Genomic DNA, 8,150 nt, shown 5'->3' with positions numbered 1-8,150 from the left:
CCGCCAGCCCATTCTGCCCCTGATGCTGGAGTGTTAAAAATGAAAGGATTCTCTTTTTGGTGAAAGTTAAGTAACAATTCTCCACCTGAAGTTCAATTAGACATATCAAAGTCTGTGTATTACTGAAGTATATAACATATACTCAGATACTATAACATATACTCAATGTGCTTATAGTTACCTCGGTCTGGCATACTTCTTCATTTCTTATTGGCAGTTCCCAGCTTCTCTATCTTCTAATACAATAGGGTAGTACAACATCAGAGTGCAACAATAAAGGCAGTAGTATTGGATCCATTGGAATATTTTACTAGTATTGGAACTATTTTACTAGGCTACATAATGTAATCATTACAATGTAATTACAGCCCGAAAGAGAGTTGCATTTAACTGAAACATTGCACCTATGGCCCAATGCTATTTGTAATGTTTACACGGATGCCTCATATAATAAATGTGTTTTTATCCAGTGCCCATCGTTGCTGCTGTTTTATGTTTTCTTGCTGCCAGTGAATATGAATTCTATTGACTTTTATCTAATATGTTTTATAGTGGGTGCTCCCATTCCTAGATTTTACATCTTGAGTCTAGGTAATAGGCTTGCAGTCCTTTAGTTGACAAAAATGCTGTGCACAGATTGGTGGATTCACACATGGGGGCGGGGATAGTAAAGTTTAATGTTTTCAATTTGGGACGTTTGTTGTTCTTTGCTGTCTGGCTTAGTAGGCACAGCTGAATCAAACAAAGTTTTTTGAGAAACCTAATGACTTACCTACCTGCTCCACAATAAAAATGCTATCTGTCCGGAAATGTAGATTATTGTTCTATAATACACAAGTAATGCTAAGACATGTATAAAGTCCTGTAATATCTGAATAAATAGTAATTTCTTATCATCAATTTATATAGCGCCACTAATTCCACAGCGCTGTACAGAGAACTCACTCACATCAGTCTCTGCCCCCTATAGAGCTTACAGTCTAAATTCCCTAACATACACACACAGACATAGAGAGACAGAGAGAGACAAGAGTCAATTTGAGAGCATAATATATTGGCACTTTATAAATAAAGGATAATAATAATTATCATAGTGATAACTACACAGTGTACTCTGATATTTGCTTCATTTACCATCTATAGAGGAAATTTCTAACACATTATGGTCATTTTCTAACTGAAAAACTTATATCATCATCATCAGCTATTTATATAGTGCCACTAAATGCGCAGCACCGTACAAAGAACTCACTCACATCTGTCCCTGCCCCATTGGAGCTTACAGTCTAAACTTCCTGACACACACACACACACACACACACACACACACACACACACACACAGAGACTAGGGTCAATTTAAGAGCAGACAATTCACCTACTAGTATGTTTTTGGAGTGCGGGAGGAAACCAGAGCACCTGGATGAAACCCAAGCAAATACGGGGAAAACATACAGGGCCTCATTTAGAGTCAGACGCAATGTGCGTCTAAGACGTACATGCAAGAGCAGGAGAGGGAGTGTGCCACAGCTTGGTAGAGTATTACGAGAGGCATGCAACCCCAGTTACATCCCACTCGTAATACCCTACTGAGCTGCGACCAGTTACCGCAGCTATCTAACTACTTGCGCCACCTAATTCCCTTTTCATTCTTTTTTGACGTGTGTTCCGTCTGCGTCTTGATTCGTCTACGGTTGTTTTTGCGGGTAGATGCCCATAGTATCTAAATTATTCACAGTCACACCTCCATAACTCCGTGTTCCACCCTTTCCCTTGTACAGAGACGCAACCTGTTGCAAGTGTACACTGCATCTGAAAAGCAGACGGAACTGAGGCTTACAGTGGAAATGTGCACAATGTGCCCAAAATGGACTTTGCGTCCGACTCTAAATGATGCCCACAGACTCCACACAGATAAGGCCATGGTCAGGAATTGAACTCATGACCCCAGTGCTGTGAGGCAGAACTGCTAACCACTAAGCCACCCCTATGCAATAAAGCAGCACGAGCCTTAAGTCTAGTAAATTTATTTAGCTTGGGTTATTGTCCTGGAAATTAAGTGATAAAACAGCAGCTGAGTATGTGGGCATATCTTACAATGTCAGAATTTCATAGGTTGAATCAAATTCACCCTGTAACCTGGAAAGCTATGTTTTCTTTTGATCCTGCAAAATCCCAATATCCAAAATATACATTTTAAGGCCTTGTCAGTAATCTGATGATGTTCAACTAGTGGAAAGCGTAGCTGGCAACATTAGATAAGAGTTTCAATGTTTGCACTCTGGGAAATAAAAACGGCAACTTCATAGGTGCCGCACAAAGATTAATAATTAATATTGAATATATCTGAGGCTTTATATATCAACGGCGGATACATTACTTGTATGTAGTCACCATGGGTCATATATGTTGGATTGGCAAGTCCAATTTATCTTCTAAATGAATGTTATGGGGTAATAAACACCATCACGTAAATACACTTTGAGAACATGCATTTAAAAAATTATAGTAAAGAGCACGTACGGGACCTCACGTACAGTTTGACGTAATTTAAATCTAGAATGCAGGTGTGAATTTCATGTGAAACAAGACAGATTCTATGTACTGTGCTGAGTCCAACACATCTCAGCTGATCACTGTCATTGTCAGTTGTATCTTACACCAGGGGTAGAACACCCGCAACAGATACATTTCCTGCCAGGCTTGTCTATGTCTGCGTCCAGGTGCTTTGCCTATGCTCGTGCGCCCCTTGCTACCCCGATCCTCCCCTATAAGTGTTTTTGGTGGGCTCGCGCAGTAGTGACATTCGTATTTGGTTCTGTAAGAATGGATTTGCCTCCAAGTCTACATAAAGTTCTGGGTTTTGTACAAATCAGTTAACAATCAGGCTCCTAGCTGACAACTACCAAACCCAAGTGTTGCCCGAGATCAGTACAATGTAGTGCTTGTGAATATGTATTTTAACACTTCTCATTGACTGTGATATATGGCCCTTATTGGAGTGCTGCTTAATGTGCCACAGAACATAAAATGGCGCCACGAAGTGTGTAAATTGACCATAAACTTTCTAAGCAAAGATATAACCCATTAAGTCATTATCCAAATTCTATGAAAGGCTTAAGCGGGACAGGTTTATGGAAGTTTCATGTTGATTATTGTCTGTCTGTCTCGTATGAACTGTAGTTTTCTAAGAATCTGTGCAAATACCGAAGGTTAAATGACGATTCATTGTAACGTCACCGAGCTCTGACATATAACTGATTGTAATGTAGAGCTCACTAATCGTTTTAACACAGCTAAAATAGATACAATAAGAAATATAAAAATTGAGCTATTACAAAAAAATAACAATATATGTACTACAGAAAATTAATGCATTCTTCAATGTATTTTAGTATCACAAATGTAAACAAAACATATAAAATAAGAAAATCCCTTTATTTAGCTTAGATGCCTGCTGGTGTTTGATTTTATGCAGTCAGGCATTATGCATTTTATAAGAGTTGATAGCAAATTAATATGCAGATATTTTAAATTATAGTAGTAAAATAATAGATATGTTTATTTTTAAGTACTTACATATTCATTGCAGACAGCTTCTTAAACATAAAAAAATATCTCTTTCTCTATAGCTGTCTGTGAGTTTTCTTACACACGTCACATTACTATTATTTACATTTCATTATAGCATTTATTTATTCTTTCCTTTCCATTTCAACTGTGACACACGATCAGAATCAAAAGCATAAACTACTACAATTACGGACTATAACCATAAATATCACACCAGCTATTTGTTCTAATCAATACAATTACAGCAATATACAGGGCAAAATCAGATAGAGGAGATTTATGGTGACCAAATTAATGAAATAAAATGATTCCTATTTCAGTGTTTATGTTGTGGTTATGTTGTCCATTTATTATTATTATCGTTGTTATCATCATTGTATAGGGTTTGTTGTTATTTGGTATAGTTTATAAAGGCTAAGTCTATATATTTATATATATATATATATATATATATATATATATATATATATATATATATATATATCTATATATATATTGCAGTAATTTTCTTTAGTACATATGTTGTTTTTTGTTTTTTTTGTAATAGTTTACTTTTTATATTTTTATTGTGTATATATATATATATATATATATATATATATATATACATACACACACACACACACACACACACAAACACACACACACACACACACACACACACACGTACACACACGTACACACCAACAAAAAGTCAGAGATCCTCTGCACTTTCCATGTACAGACTGGAGTGCAAGACAGGGTTGCCCACATTGCACACACAAGAAACAGGGATACTCTGCACTGGCCACATACATAATTAATGCTGCAATAACTATTTTTCTATATTAAAAACAGGTAATGTTAGTTCCACATATTGCATTGTATGTTAACCAAGCTTGGCATGAGTTGGTCAGCTTAACATATATTACAATATGTGGAGCTAACATGCCCACATTCCCTGTTTTTAATATAGAGAAGTAGTTAGTGCAGCATTAATTATGTATGTGGACAGTGCAGATTATCCCTGATATATATATATATATATATATATATATATATATATATATATATATATAGTAGATCTGCTTGTATATATTATATATATTAGATCTGCTTGTACTTACTATTACTGCCACTAATAATAATAATAATCTAATAAAAGAGCAAAATAACAATGTAACTGGATACTTAAGACTTTTAGAAACAATGTATTGTTGGTAGCTTTAAATTTAATTTCTAAATACAATTATATGTGATAAGTACATTTGTGTTTTAAAATTGTCATATTTAAAAAACAAACAAACAAAAAAAAACAATGAATGTTATGCGTTGGGACATAGGGCTTCTTATAATCCCGATCATGGTGATTTATGCATGTTAATGGAAGTTGTTGAGGATAACTGTAGACCAGGCTCCGGCACTCTTAAAGTCTCTCCAGCGGCTGGCAGTGTTTGCTGGGACTTGCAGTTCCTTAAGAGCACAGTTTGCCTAAGAGAAACGCAGCCGGTATGCGTGACACTGGATATTTGGCATCCTAAATAGTGTAATGTACAATATGTAATAGAGCTAATAATCATACACAGTATAAGTAACATCTCATAAATAGTTCTGGCTGTAAATCCATGTAAGGTGTTCGCGCAATGTGTGTGTGCTGCGTTGAAATCTTCACACAGGCCTGTAAACCATATGTGAGCAGTCTCACCCTACTGTCATCCACTCTCCTGTGTGTGAAATCTATATTATTACACCTATATACCTACCATACTTGTAGTATAATGGCCGGAACATACCTCCTCACCTGAATTATTAGGACCAAGAAATATTACATTGTCAGTGGTCTAACACAGGTGGATTGTATTCTGTAAAGATCGGGACACTGAGCTATTAACTTTATTAAATCCAACACATAAACCATAATTTTTATTTGGGGTATTGAACAAAAAATAGAAAAACATACATTGAAAGTAGTGTGCAGCAGGGTTCATAATGTAAAGAAAATTAACTCTTCATGTCATTAACGGCAAGTGACTAAGTTGAGAAATGAGTTTCATGTACTGTGCCAGCATGAAACTCCAAATTCCGATTGGAGACTTTTCCCCCTCCCCGACAAAAAAATGAGAGATAGGGGCGGGGGTCCTGGCACGTGCCAGACGTTCCCTTATAGACCATTTTCTTCTTCTGGCGACCCCACCCCTCCAGCTTCTTTCTCTTGTCTGAGCCCCCTGCCCCCTCCTGCTCTGTTCCACCTTCAGAGACTATCAGGCTCCTAGATATCTGGATCTGGCCCTGCCAGACAAAGAGATCCAACCTTTATTCCTCTAGGACATCCTTTCATCCCTTGGTTCCACCTCACACCTCAGTTCTGGGACCAGCTCGTCTGCTATTGTTTCAGGGTTAGCAGGAACTGAGAGAGCCACATAAAAAAAACAAAGACCCAACAGCTTTCCTCCAAATCATAAAATGCTAAATAAATGTATTTCCCATCCACTCTTTTTCTCTCTATTCACGTTTTCTCTACAATCGATTCCATTTTAAAACGAATGACTGCTTTCCATATGAAACTCACTATTACGCCTTATAGATGGTGCGCAAAAGCGCACATATTAATGTGTGTTTTACGCACGCTGTGCATACAAGTATGTACCACATGATACATAAACTAGATCATTGATTTTGTATTTGTCATTTAACATCATGGTTACTTCAGACCCTGAAGTAGCACAATAACCTAGAAATCAGTCAGGAGCAATTAGCAGGAGATCCTAAGGAGACATTAGTTCATGCTCTGAAGTGCAGAAGCGGCACATTGTTATCAGCTAATAGACTGGTCAAAGTACCAGAGTGTGAAAAGAAAAGACTTTAACTGTTTCTCACCCGGTGTGACCTGCACTGATATCAACGAAAGTCATAATGAAGTTTCACCGAATTTGCTCTCTATCCAGTGTAACTGCAATATATCGCAAAACAAGATTGAATCCTTAGATAAATACAATATGGGAATAAATCATAATAATTTTTTTTATCACGGTAATTAAAAACTTCATAATGAAGTAATATAAATAAAGTCATTTAGATAAAGAATCAAGATCGAATATGTTTTAAACTATGTTATATATAAATATCTAAATGTTACATTATTAACTATGGCAATATTTATTGGTGTTCATTATATAGATTTCGGATTGTGCTTTTAACAAGTTATTATCAATCCTTTTGTTTTGCTCACACTCTCAAAGCGACTAAACAAACGATCTCATAAGAATGACTCCTAGGACAATATATAATATGGTTACTTTTGACACTGTTTAATGTTTTATTATTATATTCGAAAATACTGGAAACTCTTTGCAGAAGACATTAACATAAAATACAGATTGAATGAATTAATATTTTCTGTTATGCAAAACGATAAAATATGACTTAATACATTAATTTCCTCACTTATGCTGAACAAAACAATTAAGGGCAGATAAATAAGTGTTCAGGAGAATTACACAAGTCCTACAACTACTTTTGGTTCTTAAGTAACTGAGCTCCCTTGTGACAATTTGGCTCAGTAAGAAGTAGGATAGATTCAATTTAATAACGTAAAGATACACAATTAACCCATTGTCGTGAGATGTAGTTTATGACATTTACAAAGCTGTAATACAGACATTTGCAAACAAAACCTGCACATTTTTATAGTCATATTTGATAAAATAATACTCTGCTACAAAGTACATATTTTTATATGGAGACCTTTAACCCAATTGCCTTGTAACACAAGTCGATGTGTATTTTTACCAGTGAATCTGTTCGTGGTGAACTATATTCACTGTTAGGACACCTGTATAGTGTTAGACAAACAGAGAAACTAATATGGTTATATAGAATAATAAGGAAAGTATAAACCTGACACAAACACAAGCTTGTATATATTTACATTTTATAAATAGGATAATGCATATTCCCTAATGTAAATTATATGTATATTACATTACATATCACCAAGGAGCTCTGTGATCGTATAAAAGACTGCAGGTGATTTTTAATATCAGTAAAAATTTACAGTAGGGTGTGCATTATTTTTTACAGTAGGGAGTGCATTAATTTTTATAGTAGGGAGTGCATTATTTTTTACAGTAGGGAGTGCATTATTTTTTATTTCTTATTATACCCAAGTTTACCTAATCAGCATCAAAGTGATGGCATCAGGACACATTATTAGAATAGATAAAAGGCAGAACTCATTAATTATACATATATTATTTACAGGGGTTTATACATATATTATTATCACTTGGGTATATTATTATTATTATTATTATTATTATTATTATTATTATTAATATTAGTAGTAGTAGTAGTAGTAGTAGTAGTAGTAGTAGTAGTATCATTATTATTATATAGAACAGAAAAAGTAGAATTATATTCAGTGACTCACTGTCAACTACCTCTGGGAGGTACCTTAAGCTGGGTACACACTACAGAATTTTCCACCAACTTTTTATGCTGATCAATTTTACATCTTATCGATGGTCCGATCGCTCGGTCCATGGACTGCATACACACTAGCCTTGTTTTCTGCGACAAAGGAAAGAGCGGACATCCCTT

Source organism: Mixophyes fleayi, chromosome 4 (genome assembly GCF_038048845.1).
Source record: "Mixophyes fleayi isolate aMixFle1 chromosome 4, aMixFle1.hap1, whole genome shotgun sequence".
NCBI classification, from domain to species: domain Eukaryota; kingdom Metazoa; phylum Chordata; class Amphibia; order Anura; family Limnodynastidae; genus Mixophyes; species Mixophyes fleayi.
Note: the sequence above shows the minus strand (reverse complement) of the source record.